The following is a 3,955-nucleotide window of genomic DNA, read 5'->3' as shown; positions in this document are numbered from 1 at the left end:
TGAATGAGTGGAAGCAGGTAAACCGTACACATCCTCCCAGCATCCTTTGGTGCCACTCCACTGACACCTTCCCAGGCTGAATGGGCCATTGGATGGACCGGTCATGACCCTGCCCGTGGTGCTATGTCGAGGAGTGTCTTTTGGGCTTTAGTCCACAAGAAAAGACCCTATCAAAATTCCCCAGGAGAAAGTTTCCCTTTGGTTTTCCCTAGAAAAAATACTTGTGAGAAAAAATTCAGCAAATCCACAGTCGAATGGCTCTAAAGATCTTTCTTAAATCATCCTCACATATTTCCTGAACACCTACCAGGACTCCCCCTAGCCCCCTGCTAGATTGGGTGAACTCCTTAAGGGCAGGAATCATGTGTATCTATTATTGTCCTCTCCCAAACATTTATAATAGTGCTTTGCACTCAGTAAGAACTCAATAAATACCTTTGATTGATGAACATTTCATCAGGGAAAGAGATCTGGGCCATGAAAATCTTGGAGAATCTCTCAGTGAAACGCAGCATCTGTGAAATCTCTCTCGTGATCAGACAGTTTAGAGCAGGCTAAGTCTTGGTGTAACATCTCCTTGATGATCACGCAACTCATCTCCCATTGTGTTTTGCAACATTTGTACTTTGAAACAATCTCTAAGAGCAAATCAATTTTCCCCAAGCCCCACCCACCCAACTAAAGTTTATCTTGTTCTCGATTTTCTCCCGGAACATACCATCCACAGATGAGGCGGTCCTGACTTGTAGGCGCAGAGAACAATCTTGAAAAAAAATGTATTCCTGGCTTCTCTCTATTCATTTCAACAACCCTTTTGTAAGAATGAAAGAACCACTGTGATATTCCTTAAATAACTGTGGGATGAGAACACTGATCAGCTATGTCCCCGGTGGATATCTGCACAAGGTGAGAAATGGGATGCGAAAGGAGTTGATTTTCTAGTAAAATCCCCGGCAGTCTAAAAATTCAAACAAAGAGCTCTCTCATTCTTTCTCTTCTCTCTGTTTCTCGCTCATGTCTCTCTCTCTGTCTTCCCTTTTTCCCAAGATCCAAAGATGAGAAAGATCAACTGGAGGAATGCATTAGAGTTTGGAATAGATTTCGGGGAGCTGAGAAATTAATCCCCAGAACATGAACTGTGGGCTGAGAAGCCTTTGAGGGAAAGCTTTTCCATGGCTGACGAAGTCCTTGCCCTGCTCAGAAACTCTCTTGCCAGTGGGTTGACTCTGCTTCGGCTGAAGTTCCCCCAGGCCAGCTTGGAGGGTCGATGGGCTCTGAAGGGAAAGAAAACTAGGAGGAGGCTTTTAGGGGAATAACCGGTCAACCCAGAAGCAGAAGCATGGGGTTGGACACACGGGTTGATCTTTCTCTCTAGAAGGAAAAGAAAGCACCGAACACTTAACCAAGTCTTCGAAACTTTCTCGTGTTTAAGAGCTAACTTACTTTGCTGCCGAACCAGTTCATGAAATCTAATTTGCGGGAAATGGTTTGGGCTTTCACTTTCTGCCAGTGCAAATATCAACCCGGAAAAACAATTTTACACTTGTTCTCCAACAGGGTAGGATCCTTCCTGGGCAGGATGAGAGTCATCTGCACAGTGTGGCAGTCCATGGAGGGAGGGTAGGAGGGTTGCCGGAGGCTGAAGGGAGTCGGTTTTTCTAACCCAGAAATCACCAGGTCTAGATAACCCTTGTCCTCAGTGGCTGCACTGCCCAACTTGGGTGGACGACTGAGGCTCAGATTTTCCTCGAAATTTGTAAATATTTTAATGTCTGCCTCTGTTTTTAGAATGTAAGCTCTGCATGGGCAAGAATTATGTATTAGAGAAGCAGCGTGGCTCAGTGGAAAGAGCACGGGTTTTGGAGTCAGAGGTCATGAGTTCGAATCCCAGCTCTGCCACTTGTCTGCTGTGTGACCTTGGGCAAGTCACTTCACTTCTCTGGGCCTCAGTTACCTCATCTGTAAAAGGGGGATGAAGACTGTGAGCCCTACGTGGGACAACCTGATTCCCCTGTGTCTACCCCAGCGCTTAGAACAGTGCTCTGCACATAGTAAGCGCTTAACAAATACCAACATTATTATTATTATTATGTTTTGTGATTCTGTTCATTTCCCCAAGTCCATAGTACAGTACATTTCAATGAGCACTCAAAAAATACCATGACTAGCAAATTAACTCTCTTCCCCTCTTCAAAGCCCTACTGAGAGCTCACCTCCTCCAGGAGGCCTTCCCAGGATGAGCCCCCCCTTTCCCTCTGCTCCTCCTCCCCTCCCCTTCACCCCCACTCCTGCCCTCTGCTCTTCCCCCTTCCCCTCAGCACTATGCTTATTTGTATATATTATTTATTACCCTATTTATTTTGTTAATGAGGTGTATATCTCCGTGATTCCATTTATCTTGATGATGATGTTTTGTTTTGTCCTGTTTTGTCTCCCCTGTTAAGAGTGTGAGCCCATTACTGGGCAGGGATTGTCTCTATCTGTGGCCGAATTGTACATTCCAAGCACTTAATACAGTGCTCTACACATAGTAAGCCCTCAATAAATACTATTGAATGAATGAATTATCCTCAACTATTACTATTACTGCTGGTCATCCTTGGGGCTGGCCAACACAATATAAATCTCCCTGAGACTGCCAGCAGCCATCCAGATGAGCCATTCTTAAGTGGTATTTACGCTAACTAGCAACATCCAGCAAATAAGGCCCTCTGTCAGGATCCCCCTGGCATTTGCCAACTGCTAGAAGACCTCTCCTCTGTAACCAAGGGAGAGGTGGGGAGGGAGAGGCACAAGGAAGGGCTTTTCCGAGAATATCTGTCTTCCCCAGCTCCATGTTCTTATTAGGAAAAAACTTTTCCATGTGCTCAGTCAAGGACACTCGGGCCCATCTCATTTCTCTCAAAGAATCTCCGTCTGTTTTAGACACAGAGTTGACTCTCTTTCCAAGCCTCCTGCCAGAATGGGTTGCGAGGTTGGGATGTCAACTGCTGGTAGGGGGACATGATAAAGGCTTGGGATTCATCCACAGGACGGTTCCCCACCGCTCATGACCCCCAAATCCACCCCTGGGAGAATGGTCTCTCTTGGCACCATGTGAACTGGATGGAGTGAGACCGGGGAATCCAGAGGCCTTTTCACTACTGGGAATAGTGGATGCAGGAGGTGCTAAGGAGCCAGGCACCATGACACACCACCAGCCACGCAGGCCCATTAGTCAGTTTCCATCACCATTCATCGATAACCAGAAGTGTGCTTCTTCCCAATTCCCATTTCCTCCTAATAGTGAGGTCTTGTCTTGTGCTGTCGAGTCGTTTCCAACCCATAGTGACACCAAGGACACATCTCTTCCGGAACACCCCGCTCTCCATCTGCAATCATTCTGGTAGTGTATCCATAGAGTTTTCTTGGTAAAAATACAGAAGTGGTTTACCATTACCGCCTTCTGCGCAGTAAACTCGAGTCTCCGCCCTCGACTCTCTCCCATGCCGCTGCTGCCCAGCATGGGTGAGTTTTGACTTGTAGCAGATTGCCTTCCACTCGCTAGCCACCGCCCAAGCTAGGCAAGGAATGGATAGGCCTCTGCTTGACTCTCCCTCCCATAGCCAAGACTGGTAGAGTACTGGGAAGTCTTCAGGTGTGACCCTGAGAGGGGTGGTAGTGAGGTACACGGTCTGAAAATGTTTTTGTCAGAAAGACAATCCATCAAGCCATCTTGGTCAAAGCCACATACCCACTCCCAATTCCTGAAGACCTCGGAAGCGGGAATGCACCCCAAAGGAAGCAAAAGTATCTTTCATGAGGCCGACTTGCTTTGACTTTGTGGTGTTTGTCCATCGGAGTTTGTCCTTTGGGTTAGGTGGTCAGACCTCTGTCCATGACATTGAGGTCTGAGGGGAAATTAAATTTTCCTCAGACTGAACCTGCACCGACAGCAGACCTGGGCCTCTGGGGC

General features: G+C 47.1%; 1 non-coding gene across 1 annotated transcript; it reads right to left on the bottom strand.

The window, feature by feature from the left end:
- Window positions 1-3,517: 3,517 nt before the first annotated feature.
- On the bottom strand, window positions 3,518-3,655 carry LOC114818131. The gene has a single exon (XR_003765952.1). It is a non-coding gene; the product is annotated as a small nucleolar RNA SNORA7 (small nucleolar RNA).
- Window positions 3,656-3,955: the final 300 nt, after the last annotated feature.

Source organism: Ornithorhynchus anatinus, chromosome 17 (genome assembly GCF_004115215.2).
Source record: "Ornithorhynchus anatinus isolate Pmale09 chromosome 17, mOrnAna1.pri.v4, whole genome shotgun sequence".
NCBI lineage: Eukaryota > Metazoa > Chordata > Mammalia > Monotremata > Ornithorhynchidae > Ornithorhynchus > Ornithorhynchus anatinus.
This window is presented reverse-complemented; position numbering and strand designations above follow the sequence as displayed.